Source organism: Bison bison, unplaced genomic scaffold (genome assembly GCF_000754665.1).
Source record: "Bison bison bison isolate TAMUID 2011002044 unplaced genomic scaffold, Bison_UMD1.0 scf7180017864163, whole genome shotgun sequence".
NCBI classification, from domain to species: Eukaryota; Metazoa; Chordata; class Mammalia; order Artiodactyla; family Bovidae; genus Bison; species Bison bison.
The window spans coordinates 10457390-10475914 of record NW_011494735.1 but is presented as its reverse complement, the minus strand read 5'-3'; the positions used below and the strand labels follow the sequence as shown (position 1 = coordinate 10475914).

The window sequence follows — 18525 nt, the reverse complement described above, 5'->3', positions numbered from 1 at the left end:
TATCTCTTTCTGTACAAAGAGTCAGTCTCCCTACAGAATTGTGTGCATGTGTGTACGTATTTCAACGAACCAGAAAATACCAAGTCTTTATGTGCCTGAAGAGAGAGAAAATGAACTGGCCTACTCACAAGCAGTGAGAAGGGGCAACAGGCTTCTGTCCTCAGCATTTAGTGTCCCTGCAGTACTGAACGGCCCCAGCCGTGGTGGCGGGGTTGTCATTAAGCTGAAACCATGAGAGGCAGTGGTGCTCAGAGATGGAGGTGTGGGGGACGGGTGGTGGAACTGCTCCAACAGCCAGCTCTCACCTTCAGGGGTTGTTTATGCCGAAGAGCCTGGTATTGGGATGGCTGGAGAAGGAATATTTAGAGCCCGTTTGACTTCAGTGTGATATTCAAGGTTGGCAAAAAAAAAAAAAAAAATCCTTTGTTTCACGATGGCTATTAGATGGCCATTGGACACACAGAAAGAAAATCCTGTTTATGCTTCAGTGGTTTATGCCAGACAGGGCTGTTCAGATGCCACCACTCACGCAGCAGAGGCTGGCCAGGCCGTGGCGAGGAGTGAACAAAGGCCATGTTTTAACAGTTTTGCTCACAAGGAACTTAAAAAACAAACAAGCAAACAGGTATCCAGTCACGAAGTTGTATAACGCTGGGCAAGTAGCTCCACCTTTTTGGATCTCTGGTATCTCAACTGCAAAATGACGATAACCACACAGGATGTAAACAGCCTAGCACAGAGCCTGATACTCAGTAAGTACTCAATAAGTAGTAGCTGTCACTAATATTTAGTAAATAATTAATATTTGGCATACAGTTCCCCTTTCTGCAAAATGGGGAAAGCATTGCCTATTCACTTCCTCAGAGAAGTATTAGGAAGACTGAGTAAAAGATGGGGTATTTTCTGCTAGGTTAGAAGCTAGAAGCAAGATGCTTTTCTAAACTAATGTCTCCTGAGTGCATGAAAAAAATTAATTTGTGACGTGCGTGCGTGTGCTAAGTTGCCTCAGTCGTGTCCAACTCTTTGTGACCCTATAGACTGTAGTCTGCCAGGCCTCTCTGTCCATGGGATTCTCCAGGCAAGAATACTGGAGTGGGGTGCCATGCCCTGCTTCAGGGGATCTTCCTGACCTAGGAATCGAATCTGTATCTCCTGTGGCTCCTGCACTGCAGGAAGATTCTTTACTGCTGAGTCACCTGGGAAGCTGAATAATTTGTGACATACCTCTTGATATATCTAGGCAGCTTGAGAGTGAATCTGACATCAAATTTATGGAGGTGCTTGATATACAAAAGAATGCAACTCAGCTGAAAAAAGGCTCAACCCCAAAGCTAAAGCCAGCACATCTTGCTTATCTGCAAGTTATTTGGTTAAGTTCTTTCCCATGGGGGTAGAGAAACAGTGAAGTTCCGGCACCGGATGTGCCTGGGCTTGAGTCTAGCACTGCTTTCTGCCCAGCCCTGGGCGAGTGGGTAAGTCTCTCTCTGAACCTTAGTTTCCTCATTAATCAGGGAAGCCAAAAAGTGGGGCTTACTTGTGAACGTGCGGTAAGGATTAAAATGGGCCGATGAATGTGACGAGCTTGGAAGTATTCGGCACAGTGCCCGGCACATGCTGAGAGCTCAATAAAAGCTGGTTGCTGCTTCTGCAGTCAAGTGAGCCCAGAGGTCTGCCATGAATTGAGTTTTCAAAAAAGGAACCATACTATTTCCTTCCCCCAAATCTACCAAATTAACACAAAGTGGAAATAGCTACTTTGATGTTTCTATACTCACACATATAATTTAAGACACTGTGGTGTATGAGTCCCTTGGGGAACAAATACAGCTGTTATTAGACTACAGTCAGCTTGGGGATCCAATGAGTTTGTAGACCCATGGTTCTCCATCTTGGCTGCAGCAGGAATCTCCTGAGAAGGCTTTGAAAAGCCTGGTGCTCAGGTCAGAGGAATGAAGTCTGAACCTCTGCGGATCAGACCTAGGTACCAGGAATTTTTTAATAAGCTTCCCTGGTGATGCCAATGTGCAGTCATGGTGGAGAACCACTATTGGAAACCAAGGTCATTAGCTAACATTCAAAATCAGTTGAGCAAATGACTATATGGCTCAAGGAAAAGGGAGGTAATGACTTGAGAAAGGCTGTGAAGTGGGCATAAGTGGGACTTGGGGACCACATGAAAAGTAAAAAGACACGTTCAGACAGAGATGATGCAGTGGGGGCAGTCTCAGGGAGGGGCTGGGGCCTGGAGATCCAAGCACAGGAGTCTGGAACTACAGACAAGGCAGAGGGCGGCAGCTCTAGGATCAATGACTGGAGGTTACTTAGAGCTCAGTGGAGACAGGCTGAGAACGCTCTTAACAAGCTTGAAAAGGCAGCAAGAAAACTGTCCTTTGACTGCATTGCAAGCCCAGGTAATGGAATTCTCCCAGGGCAGAGAATTCCAGGACAGTGAAATCTGTTTCAGCACCACTCTCAAAGGCAAAAACTTGTCCTGGGGTTCTTACCCACAGGAGCAAGTCCACCCAAGTTCTAATCTTATGGTTTAGCCTCTGCTTCTTTGTCTTTGTTTTCTGTTCCTTTTAATTTTTTAAAAAACAATTTTAAATTTAAAAACACATGTATACCTGTGGCGGATTCATTTTGATATTTGGCAAAACTAATACAATTATGTAAAGTTTAAAAATAAAATAAAATTAATTAAAAAAATAAATAAAAAAATAAAAATTGAGTAAAGTTGCTTTACAATGCTGTGTTAGTTTCTGCTGTACAGCAAAGTGAATCAGTTATACGTATACATATATCCCCTCTTGCTTGAATCTCCTTCCCATTTAGGTCATCAGCAGGCTTTGAGTAGTTTCCTGTGCTATACACTAGGTTCTCATTAGGAATCTATCTTATGTGTGTGTCCAACTGTTTGCGACCCCATGGCCTGCAGCCCTCAGGCTCCTCTGTCCATGGAATTCTCCAGGCAAGAATACTAGAGTGGATTGCCATTCCCTTCTCCAGGGGGTCTTCCCAATCCAGGGACTGAACCCATGTCTCCTGCATTTCAGGCAGATTCTTTACCATCTGAGCCACCAGGGAAGCCCACGGTACAGACTAGAAGGCTGCTGGGTTGGCTAAACCTCAAATGCGGGAATCTCTCCTGCTGTACCCCTCATGCTGGTCCTGGCCTCTGTCATCAAGTGGGCTGCTGTGGACAGTCTTTGTCTAAGGAGATTTACAGGACCAACTCTGTAGTGCCACTGGATAACAGCCCTGGGAAATTCTTTCCTAAATTGGCCTAGTCACCCATTGGTGTGTTGGTCTGTCTTCTGGAAAAACATGAAAGGAGTCTAATCTCTCTTCTACTTAAGAGATCTGCAAATATTTGAAGAGAGCTATCTCAAAGTTTCCTTTCTCCTTGTATTACCAACTGTCCATCCCCAGGACCTGAGACACCATCTCTGACCACTCAAGTTACCATCCATTCAACCAACATTTATTAACTGAGCACTGAATCCAGGGCTTCCCAGATGCTGCAATGGTAAAGAATCCACCTACCAATGCAGGAGACGCAAGAGACATGGGTTCAATCCCTGGGTCTGGAAGATCCCTTGGAGGAGGAAATGACAACCCAGTCCAGTATTCTTGAGTGAAAAAATCTGATGGACAAAGGAGCCTGGTGGGCTACAGTTCATGGGGTTGCAAAGAGTCAACAGGACTAAGCACTGAATACTGTAGGATTTGTCATCTCCCTGTCATCGTCCTAAAAAAATGGCACTCAGAACTGAAAACACTTGAAATCTAGTCCACAAAGGAATGAAATGGTTACTTCTTTGATTTAGACCATGCACTCGTTTTATTTTTTGGCCACGTCACTCAGTATGCAGGATCTTAGTTCCCCGACCAGGGATTGAACCTGTGCCCCCAGAGCGGTCCAGTGGAAGCACTGAGTCTTAACCAATGGACCACCAGAGAAGTCCCTAGACCTTGCCCTTTTTAAAATTATTGTGGCTTGTATTTGTACTATGTGTCTGTGTATACACGTCTGTGTGGCTTAGGGTCGTGTATTGCAACTGTGAGTAAAAACAAACAAACAAAACCCAACCCCAGTCAGTCCACAAGAAAAAAGACCCAAGAAGGGTTTTTGACTCATTGTCTTCCTTTAGTTTATACTTATACAATGAATATTTTATTCTGAATGGAAAACCCCATTGCCCTTATTAATTTTATCATGCTATTTTGGTCCACTGTTCCAATCCACTGAGAGATGTTTGAACACATATCCTTTCATCCCAAAAAATCAGCTCTCTTTCTATGCTTCCATGCTGTGTGAAGTAGCTTCAGTTGCGTCTGACTCTGTGCGATCCGATAAACTGTAGCCCCAGACTCCGCTGTCCATGGGATTCTCCAGGCAAGAATACTGGGGTGGGTTGCCATTCCCTTCTCCAGGGGATCTTCCCAACCCAAGGGTAGAACCTGCATGTCTTATGTCTAGCTTGTATTGGCAGGTGGGTTCTTTACCACTAGCACCACCTGGAAAGCCCCCTTCTATGCTATATCACATTAAAGCTGATAACCAGCTCTGCCATCTTTATCTGGGTCACTGAAAAAAAAAAAAAAGCTAAGCAGAATCAAGCCATTTAGAGACCTTCCTCCAGGTCAAGCTAACCAGACAAAGGGTATCGACATTTCTTGAAGGCAAATGGATGAAAGTAAGTACAATCTGAAAAATCACGTTCTTGTCTGGTGGAAACACACAAAGACAGACTCAATAGTAGAGGGCAGATGAGAATATTCATGTTTAAATGAGTGGGTGGTGGGACTTCCCTTGTGATCCAGTGGCTCAGACTCCATGTTCCCAGTGCAGGGGGCTTGGGTTCAATCCCTGGTCAGGAAACTAGATCTCACAACAACAAAAAAATCCCCATGTTGCAACAAAGATGGAAGATCCCATGTGCCACAACTAAGACCCGGTGCAGCCAAATAAATAAATAAGTATTTTAAAAAGTGGTTTTAAAAAATTAGTGGGTGGTATGGCAGGGGGAGGCGGAAACACTGATCTACTGAGACAATGTCCTCATGAGTTTGGACTCTGGGTATAGCTCTCAGGACATCTATGAAACAGCTGAACTACTGTCCACACAGCATTTCTCCATCTTGTTCAAAGACTAAGAGAAGAAACCATCAAATTTCTTACAAAGTCAAAATACATCCATGTACACTATTGCCATGACCAGCCATCCAGGAAATGCCATCAAATGGTTGAAAACTGCTAACTGAGTTGACTTACTAGTAAGTCCAGGTTGTTCCCCAGATCATACCACCTCCCCTAGATACCAACCCTTCAACCTGGTCTTACTGTTAAGCCAGAGAGAGGCACTGACTGCTCTCTCTCCAGCCCAACCCTTCCAGGTTCTCGCTCCACCTCTCCTCCTGCTAACATACTCTTTCCTCTTTCCGCTTTCCCAAGGACTGCAGTTCAGGTTCACACAAAGCTTACTCGCCCCTTCCCCTGCTGTTATGCCAGCAACTGTCTCTGTTTTGTTGGTACTTCTGGAGTCCTGACTTTACAACTTGTACCTACTTTCTGTTGACGTTCACTGCTCCTCATGAGCACCTGGACCACGTCAAGAGGATCCCTCTCCCCTGATGTTCATACCCTTTTGCACCCTAAGTCACCTCTGCTGACACTCCCTTGCTGCCACTCTCAAGCCAGGTGCCCCTCAATCCCCTTGGTCCCACCCTTCTAAGAACTCCCTTCTGACTACACTTGTTTCTGAATCCAGCTTCTACTTTCGGCAAATGTTTAAAATATCTTTCTTGCTAACAGTCTAGACTTCCTCACCTTGATCTCCTGCAGCCCGCCAGGCTCTTCTGTCCATGGGATTCTTCAGGCAAGAATACTGGAGTGCATTGCCATGCCCTTCTCCAAGGGATCATCCCATTCAGGGATCCAACCCACATCTCTTACATCTCCTAACACTGACAAGCGGGTTCTTTACCACTAGCGCCATCTGGAAGCCCCTCTGATCCTCTAGTAATAAGGAAACACAGCAGGAGTTGAGCACTTTGTTTATTCATGTCACACCATCTTCTGCCTGCAACACTGCAGTTGCCTTGTTGGATCTCCCTGCAATAATCTAGGCAAGAGACGACGGTGCCATGGCTGCAGGGATGGCAGTGAAGGTGTTGAAAACTGTTCAGTTTTGTCCTTTACCTCTATTCTCAGAGCAACCAGAGTAATTATTTTGAAATGTCAGATAACGTCATTACCCTACTCAAACCCTCTGATGGCTTTCCCATCAAACTTGAAATAAAAGCCAAGTAATGAAACGACCTTCTTTAAAAATCACTCCCCACCCCCAAACTTACCATTTCCTTTCTCTTTCTTTTTCTCCAGGGATTTCCTGCCTCCTAACATTTTAAGTATTTTGCTTCTTTATCTTATTTTTCCTACTGCTCCCTGTGCACTTCCCTCCCCCACTTAAGTTCTATGAGGACGGAGATTTTTGTTTCTGGTACCTAAAAGACTGCTCAGTGTATAATAAATGCCCAACAGATGTTTGATGAAGTGAGCAAATCGATGAATACTACTTATTCCTGGCAGTGGCTTTCCTCTGTCCTCATGTATTTTCTTATTCTTTATGTATTCACAAAGCAAGGGCAGCCAGTCTTGTTTTCCGTGGCTTTCTGGGTCTCACTGGTGCCGGCTCCAGCCCATGCTCACTCACTTGCACATCCTTTCTTGCTCTGGCCTTGCCTAGCTGTGTGTTGGCCCTTGGAGTCAGTATTTTAGACACATGCTCTGAACATGGGAACTCCAGAGATCACATTCTCTGAACATTTGAACTCGAAAGATTCCCCCAGGCAGCCACATTCATGCCTTTTCACCCTTCCGATGAGCAGCAATTCTAGGACTCTTCCTGCATGAACATCTCATGTCTCTATACCCGTTCTAGAATTTTTAGCAGAAAAACCTCTGCTTGTATTTTCAGACTGGCTAAGAGGCCTGTAAGCCAGTCTTCCACAACCATTTCTCTTTTTATCCACAGTCATCATGCCTCAGCTTAAAATTCTCCCGTGGCTTTCTATTATTTTGAAACATAACGTGGCGATGAGGCAGGCCCTCGGTAGTCTGATCTGTGACACTGCTCTGACATCTTCTATGCTCTGCCAGGAGCTCGGAACACTAGCTTACTTGCTGTTTCTTTAATAGCAAGAAGCCTCGTTCTTTCCCCTTCCTGGGCCATTCTTCCTCCAGATCCTCCCAGAGCCAGCCCCCGTGCAGCCCTCAGGGTGCCTTGTCCGGTCACTCATCTGTAAGTGTGATGTCCACACCCCTCACACCCATCCCCCACCTCAGCCCCCCTACCCCCTCCCCATCCCTGATGTACCGCTTCCTGGCACTTACACAGCACAATCTGAAACTACCTTATTTATTAATTTGCTTGTCTATCTTCTGCCTCCCCCTCTAGAACATGAGCTTTATGACACCAGGGACTTTGTTTTATTCACTGTAATATCCTCATCTCAACAATAGTGAAGGCACAATTGTGGATGTAAAGTAGATACTAGTGACACAGCTGAATACATGAATGAAGGCTGCCACCCTCTCCTTAGCAGACGAGCTTCCCTCCAAAGATAAGCTATAGACTTGGCTTCCCCATTTAACTTTCCTGAACAGTAAGCTCTTCTGGGGCTGAACTTCAGGGCTGAGTTCTATCAGTGATGCCTTGGATTTTCGTTCACCCCATTACATTAAAATTTTAGGTTCCTTTTTTTTTTTTTTTTGCTGTGCTGGCTTTTTGTTGCTTCCGTGTGCGGGCTTTCTCTAGTTGTGGCAAGTGGGGGCTACTCTCTAGTTGCGGTGCGCGGGTTTCTCACTGCGGTGGCTTCTCTCGTTGCAGGACACGGGCTCTAGAGCATGTGGGCTTCAGTAGCTGCAGCGCATGGGCTCAGTAGTTGTGGTACATGGGCTTAGTTGCCCTGTGGCATGTGGGATCTTTCTGGAGCAGGGATCGAACCCATGTCCCCTTTTATCACAGATATATATCAATAGATAGTCAGAAAATTATTTAAAAAAATGGCATTTATGATCCCCTTGCTTGTCACTTTCTCCTGATAATTCCTAACCTCCAGAGCAGTAGCGTTTGTTACAGTGCTTCTCCAGGGTATATGGTGTTACCTAGACAATTTTCTTCTTCCTTATTCGCTCAGGCTAAATCTACTGGTGAATGCAAGTCCCTCACTGTAGAAAGTTCTTCCTTATCTTTGCTGGATTCCTCTATTCCCAGCCAGAGCCCCCGCCTCTGACTTCGTAACCCACAGGCCAGGAACCTGAAGTTTATGCTTTGGCACCATCCACACACATCACTTCCCACGATCTCTCTTCTCTCCTAAGTCATGACTTTTAACTAGAAAGAAGGATAGAAAAACCACTTGTTGCCCTAAGTCTTCATTTCCTTCATGGGACTTCAAAGTTATTGAAGAAGAATGTGACCCTTTCTTTGGGTTGTGACAGATCCTCTTCCTTCGGGGATGGCCTCATCTCCACCATGCACTCTGTGGCTCCAGTGACACACATCAGTGAGTCACATTCTTCCACTCCCTAACCTCTGGACACGGCCTTGGACGCCTCTCCTCCCCCGGGACTCTCTCTTCCTGGATTCTCCTCGCTTGGCAGAGCCCGCTGTGGGCGTAGAGTCAGAGGTTCTGAAGTCACCGCTGAGTCCTCACGTGGACTTGCAGTGTGAACGAGGGAAAGCCCTGCAATCTCACTGCGTGTGCTTCCTCAGCTGCCTTTCTTCATGTAAGTTTGCAAGGATTAAATGCAAATATGCCTGAAGGGGAGGGCAGGACGAATTGAAAGAATAGCATTGACATATATGGGCTTCCCCGGTGGCTCGGTGGTAAAGAATCCACCTGCCAATGCAGGAGACATGGGTTCCATCCCTGTGTCAGGAAGATCTGTTGGAGGAGGACATGGCAGCCCACTTCCGTAGTCTTGCCAGGAAAATCTCATGGGATGGCAAAGAGTTGGACACGACTGAGCGACTGAACATGAGCAGGAGCACTGACATATATACACTAAAACAGACAGCTAGTGGAAAGCTGCCGTATCGCACAGGGAGCTCACTCGCTGCTCTGCAATGCTATAGATGGATGGGATGTGGGTTGGGGTAGAAGGGAGGCTCACAAGGGAGGGGTTATATGTATACATATACCCGATTCACTGTGTTGTACAGCAGAAACCAATACAACACTGTAAAGCAATTATATTCCAATAAAAAACAAATAAATAATGCAAATATGTCTGGCAAAGTCCTTTGTGAAGAAGGATAAGGTATTTAAATTGTAGCTTTTATGGTTGTAGGAGCCTCCGTCATCACCGTGCACACAGAGCACAGAGGACTGTTCCCACAGGCAGTAATAGAGCACATCCCCACAGGATACTGCTTCCAGCTGAGCCCCCAACACGCCCCAATTTATACTTTTTCTACTGCTGCTAATGATACCAAGGGGGGCAGGTGGCGCTAGTGCTGAAGAACTCGCCAGCCAACACAGCAGACATAGGTTCGATCCCTGGGTCAGGAAGATCCCCTGGAGAAGGGCGTGGCAACCCCCTCCAGTATTCTTGCCTGGAGAATCCCATGGACAGAGGAGCCTGGAGGGCTACAGTCCATGGGGTCACAAGGAGTCAGACATGACTAAAGCGACTTACCATGCATAAAGATACCAAAGCAGGAAGGACAGCACCTGTGTGACTTTATCCAGAAAGGTCTATGGTTTCCCCATACAGTGAAAACGCAGAGACTCAGAAGGGTATCTCAGAGCTAATCTAAAGAGAGTGCTTCAGGTTGGTCTGAAATAATCATAAGTGGAGAACATCCCCTCCTCAGCTAGAAGCTTAGCACTCTTCAAGGAAAGAGTTAAGAGCCCCAGGAACTCTCATTTTGCCCAGAGCAGAAACTAAGTCCCAGGCAGGCAGACCCACATCTCAGAGGGGCTGAGCAGGTCTGGGTGGAGGATGGTAGCAGACAAAGTGTCTCAGGCTCTGGTTCCCATTTCTGTCTTCCCACACCCAAACCTCCATAGAAGCTTGAATCCCAGGAGGCCCAGGATGAAGCATCACCCAGGCCTGGTTGGTCAGGAACAGATACATGCCTGGAGCCCAACTGCTCCTCGTGGCTTTTAAGAGCTTGGCAGAACCCCAATGAAGCAATTCACAGAATCTGCAGAGGCTCTCCCCACTCGCCTCTCTCCCCACCCATCCTCCCCAGACCTTCCTGGAAAAAGCACAGCGGGATTGGCAATCACCTCCTGCTTCATTTTTCCTACCAGCCATCTGTATTTCCAAAGGAGTCGAGCCCCAGGCCGAACCACAGGGCTCAGTGAACCGCATCTTGCTCCTGGAGGTGGCCCTGAGGCAGGGGACCCACTCTCCCTCCTCGCTCCATGAATTTCCTTTAAGGCAATACAAGATGTTGCTACTTTGTCATGTCCAAGTCTTTCATCTGTTTTGTTTTTTTTTTTTAATGTCTACTTTTAAGAGGCCCCTTTCCCTGGTTTCAAAGATTCACAGTAAAGAAATTTCCCACGGCCAGAAAGAGAGGAAGAAATATTGCATATTGACACAAATATATGGAATCCAGAAAAATGGTACAGATGAACCCATTTACAGGGCAGGAACAGGCACAGGTGTAGACGACAGACTTGCGGCCACAGGGTGGGAAGGAGAGGGTGGATGAATTGAGAGAGCAGCGCTATACATGCGCTACCACGTGTAAACAGACGGCTAGTGCGCAGCTGCTGTGCAGCACAGGGAGCTCAGCTCGGCGCTCTGTGACGACCGGCAGGGGCAGGATGGGGGGCGGGGTGGGAGGCTCGAGAGGGAGGGGATATGTGTATACTTTTAGCTGATTCACGTCGTTGTGCAGCAGAAACTCACACAACACCGTAAAGCAATTATCCTCCAGTTAAAAATAAAAAAACAAATTCCCCCTCAATTTCTTACATGTGTCTTTGGATGACATCTTAATATGCTGGAAAAATGTCTCTGCCCTGTCAGGGAGGATGAATGTGAACCAAACTTAATGAGGTCATGATCAAGTCAGAGCCACGGAGAAGGCTGAGAGGTAGCACTTGGGGCCCCAGGGCGAGTAGCAAGAGGCTGAGAATCATCCTCTCCAAGCAGGTAGGCTGGGGGTTAGGAGTATCCTTTTTAATGTTTCTAGGTAGAACCAACCTTTCTGCCACAGGCTCACCACAATATAGGCAGTCTTTCCTTATTTGTAAAATCTGAGTTTTGAGGGATGGGGTCATATTTTGATGCCTTGAATTCATGGATTTCTGTGCTAAGAGTTGTTGTCAATAGGTATCTTGATTACATGATTTCCTGGGAAAGTCCCCCTGTGAGGTCAAGGCTCCACCAACAAATGCTCCCGTATTTTCTCCTTTTGGTCTTTGGACTGTCGTTTAAATTAATTGAAGCCTGCCGGCCCTAAGCTGTATGCAAGTTGATGTGCTGGTGCTAATGCAGTGCAGCAGTCTGGATTCGGGCACAAACAGCATGCTTGAACTGTAAGAGTGTGATTGGTATTTGGTGACATAATTGAAGAGAGCTGGCAGGTGCAGTGCAGCCCAGCTTGGGTATGGCTGGCAGTGATAAGAGAAATGAATGAAAGGGGGAAGCTTCCAGCCCTCTCTGCAGGAGAACTTTTCCTGTAATGGGGTGCAAGCTCTATTCCTGACACTGTAGTTGCCTCTGAGTAACCCCCACCCTCGCATCCATGAGTAGGAACCCCCACTCAGCAACCCACAGCCCTCGGGAAATGTCTGCCTCTCTTCTTCCTTCCAGCAGCACGTCTGAACCAGGCCCCACCTAGAGTTCTGCGGGTGGTAACCATGCCTCTCTTGGCCTAAACATTCCTCTTCCTACCGTCAGTCCTATGGGTGATGGCAAGAGGCAACAGAGCTTGCTTTCATATCACTGGTCCATGTTCCCTAGGAGCATGCACTGGGTTAGAGCAGACGTTTCATACTTTATGACTTACAAGACACCTATCAATCTTATTAACCTAGTGTACACCCAATGAGCTTCCCAGGTGGCACCAGTGGTAAAGAATCTGCCTGCCTATGCAGGAGATGCCAGAGACACAGGTTTGGTCCCTGGATTGGGAAGATCCTCTGGAGAAGGGCATGGCATCCCACTCCAATATTCTTGCCTGGAAAATTTCATGGACAGAGGAGCCTGGAGGGCGACAGTCCACAGGGTTGCAGAGAGTCAGACACTACTGAGCATGTAGGCACTCATACCCAAACACACCTCAGAAAAACAATACTTACCTTTGCCATCTGATATCCATTTTGATATTTTCTTTTCTCCATATGCTACTTAATTTAAAATGCTCATCTCCGTATACCAAATTGATTTCACAACCCCCCAAATGGGTCCCCACTCACAGCTAGAAATGTGGATAGAATTTGGATGGTGGCTCCTAGTAGCTCCACACCAGGACACCAGGCTTTGACCATATGAGAGCAATGGGTCTACCTGATTCATTCGTGAATATTTACTGAGCACCTGCTCGCTACCAGGCACTTGCACAGGTGCTGGCATATGGAGTTAAATCAAATAAGGATCATCTCTTGACTCCTGGGCCCAAAGTTAGTGGTGGAAAAGGATTCATGTGCAAAAACATGCTTTGAATCAGCCTTTTGAAAATATAGTCAATCACGTACACATGCAAAACTGAACCAATCTTATTTCAGGATAAAACATTCCAGATGACTTTTAAGGAAATATCAGATTTGGAAATTATTTCTGACTCGGTATCCACTTGGTGTGCATTAGCACTTGGCTAGGAGAGCTTCATGTTCTAATCAATAACATTTAGATCTCCCCTAGGTATGAATCAGAGATTTTCGTTTTATGAGCACACAAATATGGAACGAATTCTGCTTCCTCAGGGACCACTCATTCTAAAACAAACATGAATTTCATTGACATTAGCCTTTAAGTTGTGTGAGACCAAGTCAGCACGTACAAATCAGGAAATAACCAAAATTGACCCCATATCCATGAATGGTGGGGAGAAAATAGCAAATTGTTTGCTACAAAGAGGGTTTTACTGCAGAGGCCAGTTCCTCTGTGCTGGTCTGCAGCCATGCCTCACAAAGCTTCACGCAGATATTTATAAGCCAGAGCACCAGGTCCTACACTCGTCCCTGGGAGAAGCACTTACTCGGCCTCTAGCCTATGCTACGTCCTTGAAATACTTTCATTCAAGTGCCCTTGAACTGGCAACACCACACTGAGCAGAGCATACACCTAATCAACAGCTACTTCAACACACAAAAATATCTTCCCCACCCCCAAATCTTCCGGGGAATTAGATGCTTATCCTGTGGGTTACTACACTCTCTGGGATCCTCTGCTAACTCCCACATTACTCAAGTCCCAGGGTAAGAAGCACAGGCCTGAGGCTGTGGCTGCTAGCATTACCTGGGGGTTGGGGGTAGGTATTACTAGGGGGAAGTGATGTGTGTCGGGGCACATAGCACTCTTGGCTCTTGAAGTCAGAGTGGCCCTGCTGCTTTTTATTATCCAATAGTGGCTCAGACAGTAAAGAATCTGCCTGCAACGCAGGAGATCTGAGTTCGATCCCTGGGTCAGGAAGATCTCCTGAAGAAAGGAATGGTTACCCACTCCAGTAGTCTTGCCTGGAAAATCCCATGGACAGATGAGCCTGGAGAGCTATTATAGAGTCGCAGAGTCAGACACGACTGAACAGCTAATACTTTCACTATTGCTTCAGATGATGGACTCCAAAGGCAGCAACTGTTAAAGCTTTAGCCATCATCTTACCCCAAACACCTACAGAATTCTAATATACCCAATGTTTATTATGCACTCACTTCACTCTACTTTGGGCTTCGCTCATAGCTCAGTTGGTAAAGAATCTACCTGCAATGCAGGAGACCTGGGTTATATCCCTGGGTCAGGAAGATCCCCTGGAGAAGGAAATGGCAACCCGCTCCAGATTCTTGCCTGGAGAATCCCACGGCAGAGGAGCCTGGCAGTCTACAGTCCATGGCATCACAAGAACTGGACACGACTTAGGGACTAAACTACCACCACGTCATTCTAAGCACTTTGTAAAGCACTTATTTACTTTTGGCCACCATGCAGCATGGAGGATCATAATTCCTTGGCCAGGGATCGAATCTATGCCCTCTGCAGTGGAAGCGTGGAGTCTTAACCACTGGACCATCAAGGAAGTCCCAGCACTCGTATTTCTAAAACCTATATGATGCTTAGAACAACCTTGTAAGACAGATATTAACATTAACCCCATTACACAAGTAAGAAAACAGAGGTCACACCGCTAGGAAACCACACAGGTTAAGCCAGACTGGCCGCAAAGTGCACTGTGCTCTCAATCATGGTTCTCTGCCTGCCCTTGAAGGGCTGTGGGTGTGGGTAAACACCATTAAATGGCATGATGTGCAACAGGAATGTTTAATACGACTAATCTTCATGCTCCGAGTAGATCTTAAAAGTTTTTGAAGTCTCCTCCCTTTCCAGGTTTTCATGGAAGGTGCGTGGAAGTTTAAACATACCGCCTTCTCAGGCTGCTTCTTCCCTTTACAAAATGGAAGAGAGTCAAGGTCATTGCAGAAGTAGCTTCAACCTGAGGTCTGGCTCTCAAGTTGTTCTGTTGATTGGAATTGAGAGACCTTAAATCTTTACACTTAAATGCCCAGTTTTTCCGAGAGTGAGGCAAGGCCACCTAGAAGGAGTAGGCAGGTTGTGGAAGGAGGACCACTTACTCAGGAAGAACGGGAGTGAAAACCCAGCAATTTCCACACCCTGATCTTACCCACGTATGCATACCATACCAGGGCCTGGACCATCTCCAGGTTACGGGCACAAGTATTAATAAGGAAAAAGAAAGGATCGACTCAACTCTGACCCACGGTTGGCACCTAAGGGCTTCATCAGTCCTTATCTTTCCCAGCAGGTCCCAACCACAGCCCCCTCCTGAACACAGTCTTTGGTTCATGCAGGTGGTCAAAGAAGTTCCCAAGCACCAGCAGGAGGATACACAGGACAAGCTGCTAGAGAGAGCCCAGTGAGCTCAGTGCCTGTTCATCAGTCATCTCTGTGAGCTGCTGCTCACATCCGTGGGGCCTTCCCTGATGGCTCACATGGTAAAGCATCTGCCTGCAATGCAGGAGACCCAGGTTCGATCGCTGGTTCAGGAAGATACCCCAGCAGGGAATGGTAACCCATTCCAGTATTCCTGTCTGGAGAATCCCAGGGAGGGACAGAGGGGCCTGGCGAGCTATAGCCTATGCAGTTACAAAGAATCAGATATGACTGAGTGACTAACACTTTCATATATCCACAGTACAAATGTCTAGGGCTGCCCAAGGTCAATGTTTAAGGATATACAAGAATCACTTCAGAGGTTTGAAAAAAAAATCCCAGATTCTAGGACCTCAGGGATTCTGGAATATTTGACCACCTTAGGTGGAAAGCTTCACTGTGGGTAAACTCTCCTCTGCCAGTTTGGGTATGGTTTGTTCTACACTTGACTGTAAGCACCCTGGGGTCAGGGACTGCTTCAGTCTTCTTTATTTCCCCAAAGCCCAGCACAACACCCAGTTCACTGAATGAGTAAGTAATGGTTAAAACTCATCACTCCACATAGATGAAGCTATGGTGCCCTGTCCTTTAAGCTACTGAGCACATTGCATAGCATTTGATTTACCCAGGGGGACAGACAAGGCTGATTTAACCCTAGAGGAATCTGAACCTAGAATTGGCAGCGTCTCATTGCCTCTGCCAGAGTAACAAGGTGAAGGATAAAAAGTGGACATGCTACCAGCAAGTCTAGTTCTTATAGACAGATGTGTTTAGCTCTTCAGTGAGGGACAGATGTAGGACCTTGTCCTTGCTCTAAATAAGGCTTGGATTGATTTGTCTGAAGGTCAGAGGAACATGAAGGTGGAGCGAGGTCTTTCGGGGCATGGAATGGTGGTCTTCTCACTCTTTTATGTGGATTCCTGGGGTAAGCCCAGAATGCAGGGGTTTAAACCAGCTCCCCAGTTGACTCTGAAGCCGTGGTGGATTAGCACCTTTATGGGATTATCAGCTTGAAACCAGCAACACTGATTTCCTAGTCTGAAACTTAGTGGGCAGAGAGAGGGTGGCAAGGATAAGAAAAACCTTTCCTCCGGGAAGAGTGAAATTTTATAACTTAAGGTCTGTAGGTTGGACATAGGACAATGTTCCCTGTTGTAAAGTACCTGGAAATGTGTTGGAGTGTTACAGTACTCACTTCTCTGGAATTTCATTAAAAACAGGATCTTATAAATAGGCTGAGGATTGGACCATGTGTCCTTCTAAATATACTGTCAGCTCTATATTTCTGTGCTACCGTGTGTCATTGTCATACTTTATACATGTGTAGAGCTCTGGAGGGTGGGAAAATAAAATTATGATAGTTACTGCCATCCTTAGCATGGCATTCAGAGCTGCCCTAACTTACATTAGGCTTCTTAGGTGGTGCTACTGGTAAAGAACTCACTTGCTAATGCAGGAGACCTGAGACATTGGTTCGATTCCTTGGGTAGGGAGGGTCCCCTGGAGGAGGGCACGACAACCCACTCTAGTATTCTTGCCTGGAGAATCCCATGCACCAACAAGCCTAGTGGGCTGCAGTGCATAGGGTCACAAAGAGTCGGACACGACTGAGCCACTCAGCATGCACGCACCATCAGGAATACTATCTAGCTGACGTGTACCAGCAAGTGTGTACGCAGGGTGAAAACACTGATACACCCCTGTGCTGGCCTGCAAATAATGACTGTCACAAGTCTGCAACTACCCCCATCTGCTGGATTCTCCCCTGGAATCCCTATGATGTGGTAAGGAAAGAATTAATGCCTGGCACATTCTAGGCATTAATTCTAGGACCCAGATGGAGTCTAGTCCTCCATGCTGTCAAAATATTTTGAATATGACCTCCAGCTTCCACATTCCCAGAACACACAACTTACTTTCATGTCTCTGGGCTTCCACTTGAGCTACACACTCTGCTCAGCGTATCCTTCTCTCAACCCTCCGAAACCTCTGCTGTTTCAGATCTTTGGTTCAACCACGACCTTCCCCACTGAGTCTTCCCCAATCCCAATCTCAGTTCCCCAAAACCACTGGTCCTTCTTCTATAGCCACAGGGCCTTTTTTCTTCAACCCCCCCTTTTTAAAAGCCCTATATTTTGGCCTGCTTTAGTCATTCATCCACAAATTCCAACTGATCTACCTCTCTGACTCTTGAGATTTTAAAAATAGATTTATAGGGAAAATGGTATTGTTCAATCAATTTCTAGGAAGCTGGTCTCTGGGCTAGCTGACCACCTCTATGACGTGAGCACTGTCTTAGCTGATAAGATCCTTCCTACGTGAGGACATGCTTCGGCCAGTGAGGGGCTTGGAGACCCAGCTTCTGGGCTGTGGCTCAGAAGAACTGCAGTGGTGCCTCAGTAAGTCCAGCACAGGGGTGGATGGAAAGTCCATGGGTAGATTTAAAACAAACAAACAAAAAACACAACCCCGCCACCCCCACCAACAAATAAAATAATCACTACGTGGCAGCTTCCAGGGACAGAGGGGCTTCCTAGCATACTTAACTCTTCTCACAGATAAGCTGGCACAGTGGCTGTGGGACAGACCTGCCCCATGGAAGCGGCCAGCACCCCTTCAGTCTCCTGCTTCTCTAAACTGCCTTCTTTTTTCCTTTCAGTTTCTAGCCTCTCGTTACAATTGGGAAACGAGCATCTCAACACACATTATTAGGCTGTATAATCCACGGCAAGGATCAGATCTTGCTGATCCTTCCAGCTTCCATCACATCTAATGATTATATTACCAGACACAGACAACAGTTACTAAATGCCAGCTTGGTTCAATGCACTGACCAAGTCATACCATCCGATTATTAGGTTCTGCCGTTAGCCCCACGTACATATGTGGAACCTGAGGAAGACAGAGGTGACGTGCTTTGTCCCAGCCACACCTGGGCACTATCCCAGCCAGGCAGTCTGGCTCCACATCTCTTGTTCTTAACTACGACTCAATGTCTAACATGCTGCAGATGTACAATAAAGGTTTGTCGAATACAGAAATAAGTGTGCCCCGGGGTTCCTCGGCTAACAGGACACCTATTTTCACAGGGATGCAGGCAAGCACTTGACATCCTCAAACTTCCCCCAGATGACTTGGAGCTAAGTCACCCCCTCACATGTACTGTGTGCCTGCAAACAGCACTCACTGGGGGAGAAGTGGTAGAGACCTGATGCTTGGGGATAAATGAAGGAGTACAGATAAGTGTGCGACTGTTCACAGGGTCTGAGGGGGAAAAACGCTTGGAAGTGGTTTGACCACTTCAGGAACAAGACATTTATACCTATCAGCAAAGCAGAGAGAGAGGCTGTGAGTGTGTAAAGAGTCAGTGGACGATCACTGCGGGGCAG

At 46.6% G+C, this 18525-nt stretch overlaps 1 protein-coding gene across 1 annotated transcript in view; it reads right to left on the bottom strand.

Annotated features, from left to right (window-relative positions):
- The window catches only part of PPM1H (protein phosphatase, Mg2+/Mn2+ dependent, 1H), a gene marked incomplete at its 5' end in the record, with an annotated part of 306969 nt that overhangs the window by 54322 nt on the left and 234122 nt on the right, over nt 1–18525 (bottom strand). The window lies entirely within an intron of this gene.